The sequence below is a fragment of the Aricia agestis genome, chromosome 20 (genome assembly GCF_905147365.1).
Source record: "Aricia agestis chromosome 20, ilAriAges1.1, whole genome shotgun sequence".
Lineage (NCBI taxonomy): Eukaryota > Metazoa > Arthropoda > Insecta > Lepidoptera > Lycaenidae > Aricia > Aricia agestis.
This window is the reverse complement of record NC_056425.1, coordinates 11,715,477-11,732,649: the sequence shown is the minus strand read 5'-3', so window position 1 is coordinate 11,732,649 and position 17,173 is coordinate 11,715,477. Positions and strand designations below refer to the sequence as shown.

The following is a 17,173-nucleotide window of genomic DNA, read 5'->3' as shown; positions in this document are numbered from 1 at the left end:
TTGCTCGATCGCGACGGAGATCTGATCGGAGATCTGATTGCGCAAATGATACAAATATGGACGAACCTTAATATTATCGAAAACTTAAGTAAATTTCATACATTTTGATCGGCGATTCTGCAAAGAAGAAATAAAAAAAGTCTTACCTTTTATATGGAATAAAAAACTAATCCGGTTCGTAGAAAAACGTAAGACAAATATATTTAATCAAGCAGATCCAAGGCACAAAAGTTTGAATCAATCAAAGATCCGTTTTACGCGCGCCGAATATTTTATCCGTAGGCGTTATTTCGTTTTGAAAAACCACAGAACGTCCCTCACCGGACAGGGGACTGATCTTCAACATTTGTCATTCCCACGGAAAAAATTGCGCCCGTTTTTATCAAAATACGGTCCCTAATGGCGAGTGGTCGCGAATCGATACGAAGCTAAAAGCTTCCATTTGTATTCTTAGCATAATTTTTATAATGGTGGAAATCGTCAACTTAAATTTTACAAACGCTAAGACAGACTGGAAAAAACGACAAGTTACAGGAATTTGCTTTTTGATTTTAGGAATTTGCGATAAATATTCCGCACACATCGATGCTTGCAATCAGGCAATGATGTTTTTAAACGGCGTGCAAAAACATTGCAACACGTTGCATACAGGAAGCTTAACACCGCGGATGGCAAGTCTGTCAATATAATATATTCTGCATCTTTTGTAATAAAATTAGAGGGCAAAGGAGCAAACGGGTCACCTGATGGAAAGCAATCGCAAAATCAGCGTCGCCCATAGCATATTTTTGTGAAGTAAATAACGCATCACAATCCCTCATCGTGTTGCTTGACTTAGGTTCATCGCCATCTTGTAAATTGTCTTACTACGATTTTCTAAGTTCATTTTTTTAGGTCCTTATATTATTGTTAGTGTTTAAGTTTCGATATCCGTTTCTTTTTTTATCCCCAAGTCATGAAAAGTTATTACACTCGAATTGTGATTTATAACCCAAATGTATCTTTGATTTTATTCCGATCTGTCTCGACGATTGTGTGCGATCTATTGTAAACTACCCCCAGTTCTAGAAAGGGTCGCCCGATATAAATTGTATTATTTTGTATATCTCAGTGAATTCATTTTTAACTTAGTCAAATAAGTAAAAAAGTAGAATATTTTAAAAATACTTTAAATTGATTAAAATTACTATCGAAGAATGATTTTTTTACATGTATTAGCACATTATATTTTATAACCATAGTAAAGATTAAAGTGTCAGGTGACAATATATTTTTATGTGTACAAATATTGTTATCTGTGAAAATATGAGGCCAAATAAAATATCTTGATAATGACAAGGAAAATTTGATCGACATCTACCATAAAGTTAATATACCTAGCGGAATAGAGAAACAAAGGCCTGAGCAAGAGAGATGTCACTATCAGTAACACTGCGTGGTAAAAAGAGACGTGTGATACATGACAGCAGCACTCTTATTTTGACGTCCAGTCGGCACGTGCCGCACGTTGACGATTTAATCTCATAGAAATCATGTTCAATCATGCTTGTGTAAGTGTATACGTACACATAATATTTTTACACACAGATGAAACCAATTTCGGTTTCGTTTGACAGCTCGAGATTGGTGCTCTATTCCGCCTAGGTATATTAACTTTATGACGTCTACTTACTTGGTACACTGGCGATCAAGCTAAACATGATAAATTTGTCGGTCGATCAGTTGCTCAACCAGTCCAATTGACCAGTCGAAAGCATTTTAAAATAGAACACAATGAGAACGGCAGCGGCCATTAGAATTCAAGCGACGTAGTCACTTATTATGAGATTTCCAATAACTCAATAATTTCTGACTGAAATAAATTATGATCTATCCCTTTCCCCCGAGTTGAGCTTCTGTCAATTAATCATTAGCAAGTTGAGACGTTTCACGGGAAAGTTGCTGAAATCAAACGGTTTCAGAAAATGAAGATAGAAATTTCATAATTTGTTGTGCGAAGTTACATTAAAATGATTCTTCAAAGTGTCACAAAAGAGACGTCGCTTAGTGTAGTTTAATATATTATGTTAAAGTTGATCATTTTGTAGTTAGCTGGTCGATGTTAAAATTTGAATCCAAATAATCTAACACAGACTCACAATGCTGTTTTTGCGTGCTGCCGAATTTGAACGCAATCATTTTGTAAAGGTACGCTTATAGGGGCAACTAAAATTGCTCAATTCCAATCAATCACGACTACATCAAGCAATTTGCTGCAACAAGCAGCAACAAGCAGCAATATTGCGCGATACAATTGCCTGGAATTTCCAAGCTTATCGGATATACGTCATTGTCATATCTGCGATATTGAGCGATATGAATTAATATCTAGATTCTAGAGCAATCAGAAGCAATATCGCCGAAATAATTGCCGCAATAATTGCTCGTGTAAGCGCATCTTTAAATCTTATATCTATTATATAAAATATAAACGAGCAATTCTTGTATATATATAATTGGAATCTCGGAATCGGCTCCAACGATTTTTATGAAATTTAGTTTATAGGGGGTTTCGGGGGCGATAAATCGATCTAGCTAGGAGTCATTCTTAAAAAATGACATTTTATTCGTGTTACTTTTGGGACTAGTGATTTACATTCACGTCTCCGAATTAATATCATCCAAATTTCATGTTTCATGTCATCCAAGTATTATAGAATATAGTAAGTTTTTTATATAATTAATTATAATTTGGCCTTACCGAAAATTCATGGCTTTGGGCATCGTTCATAGGACCTTATGTCGGCACTACATATTATGAGCCCTAGAACATTTTTTTGTGATTACTAACAAGCTAATTTTTTGTGAGTAGCTACATTTTGATAAGACGAACAACATTTTTATTTTTGAAAAATCTCGAAAGTCGTAGCTAACAGAGATAGAAAGGATTTCATACTTTGACTTGATGGTCCTAAAAATATATGGATTGTTTTATTTGTAGGACAAGGTTACTCTTAAATTATATTATAACTATTAACCAACCAATATACAAAAAAATCAGCTGGTTAGGGTTCCGTTTTTGGGTTCTGTAATCAACCGAACGCCCGTTCTACACATTGGGCCAGCGCGCCGGCCAACGCGTTCGCCTATATTATGTAGTACCGACATTAGAGTCTATAATTCTTTAAAGATAATAATGAAAATAATTAGCAACCTTGGCGTAATAACGTCACAATGCAAAACACACTTTTACAGGCAGTTTGAATATAATATTTTATTTGAGACATAACATCTAGTAATCTGTCTGATCCCCAGTCGAGTCCGTAAGCAGATTTGTTAGTTTGTAAAACCATAAGCCGCTCCGAGAATTTCTGGATCAACTCAACTGATATTTAAACTGGTCAAACTTATTGCGATGAAAATTATTTTTGAAGTTTTAAAGCGTTCTGTATTCAGCTGTAGACAGTCTTTAGATTTTCGTAAAAGTTGCGAATAAATGATTTTATCGATTTCTTTTGACCAGGTATAAATTCTTCATTTTTACCGGCTTAAAAAAAGGAGGTTATCAATTCGACCCGTATGTATGAAATATTTCCAGAACTGCCCAACGTATAATAATAATATGTTAGCGTGTTTACACACGCGCCGCAGCGGCAGCGGCACCGCCACCGCAGCGGCGTCGCTGCATACTCATTAAAGTTGACCGAGCGAGGTTGGTCAGTCAGACCAAAGCCCACTGGAGTTATTTCAGACGTCGTATAATGGCGGCCATACACCATGCTTCCTATCCTCCAATCGGCATGATGCTACCGATTGGATCAGTTAGAACTGACAGTGTGTGGGAGTGGATTGTGCCGTCAAGTAAATTTGTCATGCCAATCCACTCCAACACACTGTCAGTTCTAACTGATTCAATCGGTAGCGTCATGCCGATTGGACGATAGGAAGCATGGTGTATGGCCGCCATAAGCCGCATCGATCTCAGAAACTTTTGTGGTGCGATCCAGGGCTTGTACCATGAAACAAAAAAAAATAAAATAAATAATAAATATAATCGGACGAGAATGCCGCCTCCTACTATAACAAAATATGTGAATTGACGTTGTTAGAGCGGGACGCGGCATTCTCGTCCGATTTTTTGAGTCTCAAAACGGTTTCGTAGTAGGCCTACAGGATTCTGCGATGTTCGGTCTTCTACTATCGCGATATGGGCTACAGTAAACAGTAAAAATAAACCGTTAAATACCTACGTTTCTACTAGGATGAGTTCGTAGCATAGTTACAGTAGCAAAAAACAAATTTTCCGCAGCAATGCATCTAGACACTAAACAAAGCGCTTTTCACAGACACAATTATCTCGAATACAAACGGAATCCTAACAAAACATGATTACGGTATACAATTAAGAATTCATTTAAATTTTTAAAAATCTTTTGTGTTTTCACAAAGCATGCACCTGCTTGAAATTTGCATACGACAGTTTACACACGTTCCACGTGTAAAAAGTTTTGAATATTATTATGCGGCCTCCACATTGGCTCCATGATGGGCAAATAGAGGTAATCATGGACATCAATCGCAATAGTCATATTCGACTTTGATTGCTCGTGGTCAATAATATAGCAGCGTGTTTACAGTGTCAAAACGAGAAAAGATAGAAATAGTTGTAAAACTTATTTCAATAATAAGTAATGAGAGTTTAATGCGGGCTCTACACTCGCGGCGCGAATTGCGGCCGCGATTCGCGGATGCAATGCGCCGTGAACACGATGCGTACAAATACGAAGCCGCGAAGCGCAAACACGAAGCTGCGAAACCCTCCACACTCGCGGTTCGCAGCCTTCGCGGGCTTTCGCGCCGCGAGTGTTGAGCCCGCATTAGATATTTCATTTGCCGCCAATTCCGAAAACTACCCATAACAATTTTTCGGGAACTTATCTACCTACCATTTGCATTCACCAGCGTAGCTAGCACGGGGTTTCCCAGTCGATTCTTCGGAAGAAAGTAATGGCAGTTTCTTTCCCATGTCTACATATCTTATTCCCGAGCATGGCACCACCCATCGACTTGAGTTTCAGTGGACAAAGACAAGAAACTCTTTCCATAGCAACCATTAAAGCAACGGCAATTATTTTTTTTTTGACATTTAGTTTCTTGGTTCTTTTTTTTTAATTATGGCACCTCGGCTATAAAACCATGGCCAGTGTCGAGTAAATGGCGGCAAATTAAAAAAATCGACGTGTAGCAACCTTGTCTATAGCCAGAATTATAGTTTTGATCTACGAAATACGAATAATAAAAACTAAGGAACTTTATTATTCGTAGTTTGTAGATCAAAACTATAATTCCGGCTATAGACAGGGTTGCTATACATCGATTTTTTGAATTTGCCGCCATTTACTCGACACTGGCCATGGTTTTATAGCCAAGTGCCATAATAAAAATAAAAACAGAATCAAGAAACTAAATGTCAAAAGCGGATCGTCATGCTTGACTTATAGATTTTCAAAAGCGAAAGATATCGAGATAGGAAAGAAACTTTTACTCCAATGTTTTTCCGGTAAAACTGTCAAAATTTAGTTTCTTTCGTTTGTCTACGTGCTTGTGCTAGCTATGCAGAAGTATAATATAAAGCAATATCAAAATCCAACGTGATGCATATTGTGTCATTGCAGAATACGTCGAACAAAACTTTTTGTTTACTGTAGAATATTATGCTGGTGCTGACTCTACCGAGAAACAATTTCAGTGACAATGTGAACTAAGGTCTAAGACCGATCATAGCAAAACTAATCTATTATTTATTTATTTTCCTTTATTTTATTTTATTCGGAAAACTTACTGGTAATACAAATATAAACAAGAATACACATATGAAGGCCAATTAAAAGTTTCTTTTATTACTTGGCACTGCAAGGGAAATTTTAATAACACCTACCAAGACTGCAATACAAACTTTACACTGTGGCTTAAAAATTTATGTAAAAAGTTATTCGCAAGACATTTGCCAAGCTAATGGAAGCTAGACAGGTGTCGTGTTCGCAGTAATTGGATGAATCGCCCGAGCGGGGACTTGTAAGGCTGCGATATCTTGTTGAACAAAGGAATTATACTTTTGAATGGTCCCGATTCTGGTACATCGAATGTCATATCGACCGCTGTTACGCACACATCCTGGAGTTAATTATATTTGAGGTCTCAAATTGAGTAGTGAAGTGATTATGATGCAATACGTCTAATAAAAATAATCTAAAATAATTTTTGTACCAAAAAATGTCGTTTCGTATTGCGCGAGGGATTTCTAAATCTATTCTGAACTAACTTTTTTTAATGAAATAAGGGGGCAAACGAGCAAACGGCTCACCTGATGGAAAGCAACTTCCGTCGCCCATGAAAACTCGCAGCATCAGAAGAGCTGCAAGTGCGTTGCCGGCCTCTTAAGAGGGGAGGGAAGTAAATTTGACAAACCTTGTTACTAACCAACTTTATCATTTAGCTAATATATCTGGATACACATAATATTCATATTTTAAAAGCCTTCATTTATGCAATAAACAGCAATATTTCAACTGTTACTTACCTGCTTCTTCCACGTACGTCTTCAATTATCATATTTTAAAAGCCTTCATTTATGCAAAAACAGCAATATTTAAACTGTTACTTACCAGCTTCTTCTACGTACGTCTTCAATTATCTTTATTATTTTTGACCCCCTCAGCTAAAAATCCAGGGGTTGAATTCTGAATAGTGCTCCTAAATCATATTACATTTCCGTACTTTGTTCATTTTTTCCGCGAAGCGAGCTAGTAATAACGTCTATTGTTATCTAAATTATCTTAACGGAAATTATTCATTGTCTCGTTTTTGTACCAGATGGCGAGCTAATTATTAATTTAATGTTTTTTCCTTTGCAGATTGCGATCCGGATTATAAGGTATGTTCTACGAAAAGGGGAATTGTAATATCTCGGTAAATATTTATTAAAATAAAATATTATATTTATGTAATTCTGAACAAAAGCCTATTTTATACAACATAGTGAAGTGATAATATGTAATGGTGTGTATGTGTGGAATATATTATAACTATTTACTATTTAGTTTACTGTGATAGCTGTAGGAGTGGTAAAAAGGTACTTCTTTATTATTTTATTAAATGGAACAAAGGGACTTGAGAGAAAAAAGCGACTTTGTTTTATAATATGTATAGATAGGCAAGAAATTAATAAATGAAGACGTGAGTGGAAGAATCAAACAAGTAACATTTCGTAACATACGGACAATAACTCAATTTTTTCCCTTATTATTTTGATAATACTTGTAACTTACCTACTTCATATATCCTAGTTAATATATCTGGCTACGCAATCCACAGTTTTTCTATTTCAAATAATTTTTCCGGCCCTAAAGCCTTTATTTAAGCAAAAAAACGGAAAGTTTTTTCATGTTACTTACCTTATTCTTCGACTCACGTCTTGAATTATCATAGTGGGGCATTTGTCTAACAAAAACACAGAAGTCAAAAGTCCTACCTTCATTTTGAACTCTATAATATTATAAGGGATGAATATTATAAACCCTAAAGTATTGTCAGTTATCACTTTGTTTTATTTTTTGACGTGGGAGAGCCATGCTTCGGTACGAATGGGCCCGCTCGACCGGAGAAATGCCACGGGCTTACAGAAAACCGACGTGAAACAGCGCTTGCGCTGTGTTTCGCCGAGTGAGTGAGTTTACTGGAGGCCCAATCCCCTACCCTTTTCCCTTCCCTACCCTCTCCTATTTCCTTCCCTACTCGCCCCTGTTCCCTTCCCTATCCCTAGGGTTACCCTATTCCCTCTTAAAAGGCCGGCAACGCACCTGCAGCTCTTCTGATGCTGCGAGTGTCCATGGGCAATGGAAGTTGCTTTCCATCAGGTGACCCGTCTGCTCGTTGCCCCCTTATTTCATTAAAAAAATTTAACTCTGAACATAATATTATCTTTAAGTTACTGCTTTGAATGTGACGTTGACCATGATTCATGACATTGTTATCAACTTACCTCTATAATTAAGACAGTACACACTTAAAACATCTTAGTTTCAAGAACACTTTAAAAGCTATTCTAGGTCTAGCTCAAAGCAATAGATACTAATACTAATCTGGGTCTTTTACCGTCTAGATTGAAACCTAACTCGCGTGAAATTGTTGACCGACTGGCTCAGTTGGAAATTGTACTATCAGGGAAATTTATGCATGGGCAGATGGCGGACTTATGTAATTTGGTCGAATTATGTTAGGTCAATTAAAGTGATCAGCTTTCGGTTGTAGTTCACAAACCAAACCAAACATACTGTAAGATAAGATTGTTTGGTTTACATGCATTTGACTACCTTAACATAATATGTTTAAGGTGGCGCCGCGTTGAAGTAAAAAACCGTGTTGGATATCTCTTATCGTAGAGCATCTTATTTTATCGAATAGTTTAATGTTTAGCATGCTTCCATTGATCTTTGGCAAGTTTCTAGCTTTTCTGTTAGGTTTTTTGTTAGAAAATTATACCTATAGCCTAGTTCATATAGTGGTGTTTGATTTGAATTTTTGTCGCAGTTGCTTGTCGCGTTAATCGGAATGGAACCTTTAGACTGAGCAAAGATGTTCATGCAGTAAACCAACAAAACCATTAGCAAGCACAATTTAAAAGGCAAATAACTTAACCAGTAATTTCTTAAAGCACATTTGCCGGTATTGCACATCAAGTTTGTTACTAAGTGGCTAACTGAAGCAACACTATATGTATATTTTGCAGAAACTAAACTCATATTTAGTACAGCTGGTATTCTTAAGAAGGTATTGTGATTGATGAGTCAATGATGGTACATTATATTATAACTCCCCACACCGATTTCGGTGACGGTGGCCGGTTTCATTGAAACCAGACCAGGTACGCAGGAGTAATTTTTATAGTGCCCAAGTGTGTGCGCAGTACACAAGAGCACTCTCTATTCCTTTACTCTCATAACCCAGTGGGACGGAAGACCTACACGACTGGCGAGAGATCAGGCGCAGGACCGACTTTTTACATGCCCATCCGACGCATGGATCATCTTACTTGTCAGACAATCAGGTGATCAGCCTGCATTGTCCTAACCAAACTTGGAAATAACATGTTTCCAACGCGGGATTCGAACCCACGACCTCCGGAGTCGAGAGCGACGCTCTAACCACTAGACCACGGAGGCGTTAAGAGGATACAACAGCGGCTAGAGAAATTAAAAAAAAGTACGTGTAATATCTATAGCTGTCTCCCTTACCTCAAGCCTATACCGCAGAACGCGATAGAGACAACTGCAGAAAATCCAGAAAATCAACGATTCGTTGTCCCCTGATTCCTTCTCCAAAACTTAACCGATTTAAGTACTTTTTTCATTAAAGATTTAAAAAAGGCTTGGGCTGTGTTCCTATGTTTTGCTTTTTTTGTATAATCTAGCCAAATCTGTTTTCTGGACGTTTGAACACAGTGGAAAATCTGGCCATTTTTTTTGGGTTTTTGAACATTCATATCTTATTTAATAATTAAATTATGAAAAAAAAGAAAACATAGGGACATTGTATTAGTGGCCGTAGATATTCAGGAAAAAAATTATAACTCTACTAGCATTATCCAGGAAGGAAACAGGGGACAACGTTTGTATGGAAAAAATGGCGGTGTGGAATCCTCTTAATTACACACGGTACATTATATTATATAAAATGTCACAGTCATCTGGTTCAATCTGCGATTCGATTGAATGCCTAGCGCATTCACTGAATGATACCATTCAATTAAATGACTCGGCCGAACATCGATAAAACGATCGTCACTCAACGTCCAACTAGTTAGCGATTTGTAACTTACCTTATTGAAGGTAGCGGACATAAAAATTGTTTTAGTGACTACTATAAGTCACTAAAACAAATATGGTGTCAAACAGCTCGCACAGCTGATAGCACTGTGTTAATATTTTGTCGATTTAATTTACTTTAAAATGCTTTATTTGTAATAAAATAATATGACAGCGCGGATTTACCTATAACAACCCCGTCAAAAAGTATTTAAATTATAGCATCACATTTAACGACTTCACTATTGTCAAGACGTTAAACGTCACAGCCAACGTCTTGACGAGTTGTCTTTCAATTGAATGGTGTCATTCAATAAATGCGCTAGTCATTCAATTGAATCGCAGGTTATGTCAGATGACTGCGACATACACACCGGTTTCGGTAACAGCTACGGTGGCCGATTTCATTGACGTAAGGTCAAGCAAATTCGTGTCCAGTGGCGTAACTTTAAGATCCGGGGCCTTTGGCAAATTGATGGGGCCCTATCAGTAAAAATCGTCACGTTAATAATAAAACAATGTATAAAAAATTCTGACCTCACGGCCTAAAGGGCCGGGACCCTTTTGGGTCGGGGACCCGTGGAGTTTTGCTAGCCCTGCCACCCTATAGTTACGCCACTGTTCGTGCCAATGCAACTTCCAACCATTTGTTACACAAAAACTCAAAATACTCTCTCTTATATAATCCCTGGCCATCGTTGAAAAGAATTTGCAATTTCCATAAATGGCTGTTTCATTTCGATCCATAAAAGACCTAATAACAATAATAAACGTTATTTTCATTAGGTTAAAGTTCAATTTGCTCTGAGCAAACGTTTCTATTGCAGCTTGGAATGATTTTTGACTTTCGTTATTTCAGCAGAATGTGTTATTGTAAAATTAACTAACTGAATGCAAATGTTGACCTATAAAGAGTAGATCCGTTGAAAAATTACCGAAGAACAGCGAATAACACTTTGTAAATACTTCTTTTCTAGTTTTATTTTTTAATAATTACTTTTTCTTTGGCTTCCCAATAACCCGTTTGTTTTTTACGCATCAACCGATTTTGATGATTTTTAGCTATGCGCCCCCTTATGGGCGTTCTAAAAGGGGCGGTGTGAGACCCAGAAAAAAAATGGGGGCGTTGTGTAGAGGCTTGGGGGTAATTTATTTCATCTGGATGTGTTTTAAATTGAAACAATGGAGCGCTAAAACATAATTTGTTCTCAAAGTGGGCAGTAGACAAAATAAGTTTGGGAACCCCTGATCTAAAGTGCTGTGCTCAGTGCTATCGAAGCACGCACTGCACGTCTGCACATAAAGTGCCTTCACACGTTCGAAGTGCAAGCCATTTGCGATATAACAACACATGGCCAAGATTAAAAACGTAAACATGGTAATTTTAAATACTTTCGACTATCTAAACCAGTGATACTCAACCTGCGGCCCGCGGCCCGCATGTGCCCCACCGGGACTTTATCAATGGCCGCGTAAAGTTAAAGTTACACTATGTATAGTTTCAAGATAAGTGGAAATTGAATATTTTGTTGTGCCTATCTAAGCGAGTGTAGCTAATTGTTTGATGTCGTTAAAAAATTAACCACAAAATCTCTTGTTTCTTACCCCCAATAATTTTTCTTGCGGCACGCAACACCAAGACTAAAATGTGCTAGCGGCTCGCAAAAAAATGGTTGAGTACCACTGGTCTAAGCATTTATACAGCCAAAACGGGGAAACTGCTGTACGTTTTTGAACTTTAAGCGAACGTATCAAGTGCTAATTCGCGTTGCAGCTTGGATAGGACCCGGTTAGTTTTAAACTCTTATGGCACATTTCAGCTAAATGTCTTTTGTATGCTTATACCGGGAATGTAATTTCAGGGAAGACTAACGTCCAGATATGTACTTAGGAACTTTATTTTAAACACCATTTCAGCTTTTAGGGTTGTGTTGTGTTTGTTTTCACGATCTGTTTTATTTTTGTTTGATTTCAGTTTAATACTGTGTTCAGAATGTCGGAAGTTAAATATTTACAACAAATCTAATTGAACTGTTTTGTACGTTTCACGTTTATTTTACAACTTTCGAAAGCGGAATTCACTAAAATGCAATATAGTAAATGTGAGTGATTTTTTACAGTGATTGTCAAAATCGATTCAGCGTGAAGAGGTAACAGACAGACAAACACAATTTCACATGTATTATATGAGTATGCTGTATGGATATATAATTAAAAATTACATATGTTTACCATTTCTTGTGTTGAAATTATTTATTCAATAGAGAGTTTTAATAATCACTAGATGATGCCTGCAACTGCGTTGCGCCAAAACTCGTTTATCACGCGAGGACTGTACATTTTTTCGGAACAAAAAGTATCCTTGGGACTCAAAGTATCTCTATGCCAAATTTCAGCAAAATCGGTTTAGTGGTTTGGGCGTGAAGAGATAACAGACAGACAGACACACTTTCGCATTTATAATATTAGTATGGATTTGAAATAATATTATCGTGATAATTAGACGGAATTGACATAGCCACTTTGTGTGCAAGAATCCCTAAATGAAAGGAGAATAAAATAAAAATAAAAAAAAATGTTCTGGAAATTAAAAAGCGTTTTTACTCGGCGATCGATCAGTGCAGAACGGATTGGAATGTTCCGTTTAGTACAAGAAGTGTTTAATTCCGATCCAATTTCAATTTTAATTGAATTTTGCTTTTGCTAATAATAATAAAGATGAATAGAATGGCTAATAATAATAATGTAATGCAGTGAAGAGTAGGATTTCTATCAGGCATTTGTTAGTCTGCGTCGTCGTATTGGTGACGATAATCATCCATATGAATATAACAATGTGAAAGTATGTCTGCTATATCGATTTAAAAAGATATGGAAATACTTAGAGTCACAGGATAAGACCTAAGACAATTTTTATCCTACTGAGCCTGTTTCAGCACTTCCTGATAAGTGCCGGATAGGCCATCCACCACTTAAGTTGACAGATAGAGTATGGAGAATCTGTCAAATAAGTTGTGGATAGCCTATCTTTATCAGGAAGTGATGAAACAGGCCCTTAAATACGGTTCTAAGCAATGAACGAAGTTGCCTTAAAAATCGCGCGTTTTCACTCTCACATCGATCAGGGACACTTCGAGCACAAAAGGACGCTCAATTGCTAAAGCAATTTATGCCTTGATTAAAATTTATTGTTTTGTTCGCGTTGTTTTTGTCTCGTGATGAGTTTTTCGCAAATTAGGGATAATCTGTTTTTAACACGGATTTTTCGTATAATCTCCTTCGAGGAAGTTTCTATCTGAATTTGTTTTTTAAAGTAGGTAGATGTTAGCAGGGACTTCCATTTATGGGCAAATTCGTAAGGTACGGCAGAGAGAAGTATTGTCTTTTTAAACGATATCTCTTACTGTCCAAACACACTATGCCGAATTTCCGCGGCGGAAGTTCGCCTTGATTCTGCTTGCAATGTATTTTAAATTACCGATGACACACCATGCCGAAATTCCGTCGCATTATATTGTATGCGTATAAATATATTTCATAATATAAGCTATGGGCAAATTAAAGTGTATGCTTGAACCAATCTATGTACAAATTTTGGAAGCTTAAATCATTCTCCTCTGTTGGCAAAATAGGAATCCCTTTTTTACAGAGGTCTTTGATTGATTATTCTGTGTTATAAAAGTTGACTAATCGTGTTATGCTATGGGTAATTCAAATACAAAGACATGATGAATACCTGACAATGAACTTTGATTTCTTACCTTTAGTCATTGCTGAGAAAAATCGATATAGCTACAGCTACAAATTATCAAGGCGTCGCCTTAAAATATGTGATCCTGTACACAAGCGCAAGCAGTCACTAGCAAGCAAACGAAAATAATATCCATATGTCCATACTAATAAAAAAAATATAAATACGATTGTGTGTCTGTCTATCTTTTTGTCTGTCTGTATTTATGTCTATCTGTTACCTGTTCACACCTCAAACGCTGAACCAACTTTTCTGAAATTAAGTATGGAAATACATCGAGTCCCGAGAAAGGACATGGGATCCCTTTTAGTCCGGAAAATGTACGGTTTCACCGCGATTTTAGCGCGACGCAAAAATGTGTCAGTCTGCTTGTCTGTAACCTTTTTACGCCCAAGCCACTGAACCGAGTTTGCTCAAACAAATGGACTTTCGCATTTACAATAGATAGGAAGTAGGGGAGTATGGACGTATAAAATATAGAAAAGTATATAGAAAAGTATATATCGATGGAGAAATAATTGTGTATACGTCATCGGACGGATGTTGTCGACGGGTGCGGTTTCACATTCATCATGTTGAAATATGAATAGAATACCATTCGTTTTAATATCATTTTATACGGCGGTTTATTCTGCAGTAACCGTTCATTTAAATCCTGAGGGACTAAAGAATAATTACGTTAAATCAAATTATAATTTAAAGCACCTGTGAATTCTTTGCGGTGATTTCCATCAGGTTATGCGTTTGCTCGTTTGTCCAAAATTTCTATAAAAGTAGATTTTACTAGGTTCTAACTTCTAGAGCAGTCGTTATTGTTAACATGCGTAATGCGTTAGCCGAATGAAAGAAAAATAAGCTACTTTATATTACGTTAATCCTTCGATCGCGGATTCTTAGAAATCTATTGTTATTCTATTATTGTCGCGGGGGGCTTGATAGGCCGTATAAAATATGCTTATGACGTGTGCGTGCACTGATTCAAGCTGTCTAGTATGAAGATGAAGATGAAGATTATGATGGTAGATTCGATGTTGTTACAACGTAGTTCAGAAACTGAGAAATATAAACATACATCGTTCAAAAATGAAAAAAAATCATTTTAAATATTACAACTAGTCACAGTCAATTAAAAACAGTTCTTTGCTATGCTGTTTAAAGGTTCACACAAGGGAGATATGAGCGGAATTTTGCGCTCCGCAACGCTGCGGTCCTACAAAGTGTGCGCGTATTTACCCATCGTCGTTGCGCTGAATTTCGTTTATCGCGTGGGAACCGTACATTTTTCAGGGATGAAAAGTTTCCTATGTATAAGTATGTTCTTAGTAGGTACTTTGAATATAGTATAATATATGTTACGCTCAAAGACCGAAATCGCTCAATGAACGAAAAAATGGCTCACAACGCGTTGTAGTCACAGTGAAACAGCCATGACGCGTTCTAGCAATCACAAAACGACCATAACGCGAAATTCGTGTCGTGGCTGATATTATAATATGCTATTCGTTTTTCTTGATTTGTTCTTGATTGATTAATCGTCCATAGATGTGGAAGATTATATTTGAATTACAACGCGTACTACAAAATATTTTTTCTTTTACTAAATCACTGCATAACGTGTTTATCATTATTATTTATAAAATATTCATAGTTCCATATTATCCGTACTAATATTATTACTGTATGTCTGGCGCAACATAGTTGTATACTAGTAGTATTATATTTAAATTATAAAAATAAAACTAAATTTTTATAATTTATTACGATTAGATTATTACCTTATATTTAAAAAAAACAACAACAAACAATAACACGTTGCGCCAGACATACAGACAGTAATAATATTAGCACGGATAGTATGGAACTATGGATATTTTATAAATAATAATGATAAACACGTTATGCAGAGATTTAGTAAAAGAAAAAATATTTTGTAGTACGCGTGGTAATTCAAATATAGTCTTCCATACCTATGGACGATTAATCAATCAAGAACAAATCAAAAAAACGAATAGCATATCAGCCACGACACGAATTTCGCGTTATGGTCGTTTTGTGATTGCCAAAACGCGTCGTGGCCGTTTTCATTAGAGCCATGACGCGAATTTCGCGTCGTGGCTGTTTCACTGTGACCACAACGCGTTGTGAGCCATTTTTTCGCTCACTGAGCGATTTAGGTCTTTGAGCGTAACATATATATTCAGAGTATCTCTATACCTAATTTTTTAACCGCTTCCGTGGTCCAGTGGTAAATAGCGTGGCTCTTGACTCGGAGGTAGTGGGTTCGATTCCCGCGTTGGAAACGTGTTATTTCCAAGTTTGGTTAGGACAATGCAGGCTGATCACCTGATTGTCTGACAAGTAAGATGATCCATGCGTTGGATGGGCATGTAAAAAGTCGGTCCTGCGCCTGATCTCTCGCCAGTCGTGCCGGTCTTCCGTCCCACTGGGCTAAGAGTAAAAGGAATAGGGTGTGCTCTTGTGTACTGCGCACACACTTGGGCACTATAAAATTACTTCTGCATAACTGGCCTTGTTTCAACGAAACCAGTGTGGGAGTTATTATACCTAATTTTAGCAAAGTTGGTTCAGCGCTTTAGCGGTGTGAAGAGGTAACAGATAAAAATATTTTCGCATTTATAATATTAGTATGGATTGAATGAGTATAGCTATATATAATATGTTATGAGCTGTCATATTGTAAGCTCATCTCATTTTAGTATGGTCATACTTTCATTCGTATTCCATTTAAATCTTTGGTTATACGTTATTCGTGCCAAGATTTTCAATAAAATATATGAAGGCTTATAGGTTTCATATAAAATATAGTATTCATGTCTAAATGTCTGCCCTTGGGTATAATAAGGGTCGTCTTAAGAAGTCGCCACCGAAGAATCGCTTTGTTCTTAGAAAATTCTCGAATCCATTTGTTAAGATTATCAGTTCTTTGTATAATATTTTGTATTGTTATGAAAATATTGTAAAGTGTAGATTATTATTTTTATAGGTTATTAGCTGTCCCGGCAAACGTTTCTTTGCCAAATACCATATAAAGTATTTCGCCCGTATTATTTTATTGAAGTTACTAAATAAGTATGTCACCATGGCAACGTCCATCGCTATCCCGTCGCACAAACAATGGTTGCCGTCAGTCTCGAGTTGTAATAATTTACTATTATTTATTAAACAAATGCACTTATCAATATAAAAAGTACCCAGTAGCCGATTCTCAGACCCACTGAAATTTGGTTAAAATCAGTAAAGCCGTCTCGGAGGAGTACGCGGCTTAACATTGTGACACGAGAATTTTATATTTAAGACTAAACGTTGCTTTGTTGGGCTGAAGTTCTGTTATAGCCCTGGAACTGTACGTTTTGCCGTGATAAAACTATCCCACACCATTTGCGGAAATTCAAGTAGGTATCTGCATGGAAAATTTCATCTTAATTGATTGAGCCGTTTAAGCATGAAAATACGACGATAGATAAACAAACAGACGCACTTTCATAGTTATAATATTATTATTGATATAATATGATAATATAAGAATAAATCTTTTGAAAAAGCTTGATATGATAAGAAT

The 17,173-nt window shown here is 36.6% G+C and overlaps 1 protein-coding gene across 1 annotated transcript in view; it reads left to right on the top strand.

The window, feature by feature from the left end:
* LOC121737239 (zwei Ig domain protein zig-8-like) overlaps nt 1-17,173 on the top strand; it is a 217,090-nt gene that overhangs the window by 97,643 nt on the left and 102,274 nt on the right. Inside the window, exon 3 of the mRNA XM_042128848.1 lies at nt 6,894-6,913. The gene's annotated coding sequence lies outside the window, so the exon portion shown is untranslated. The remainder of the gene's footprint in view (nt 1-6,893; nt 6,914-17,173) is intronic.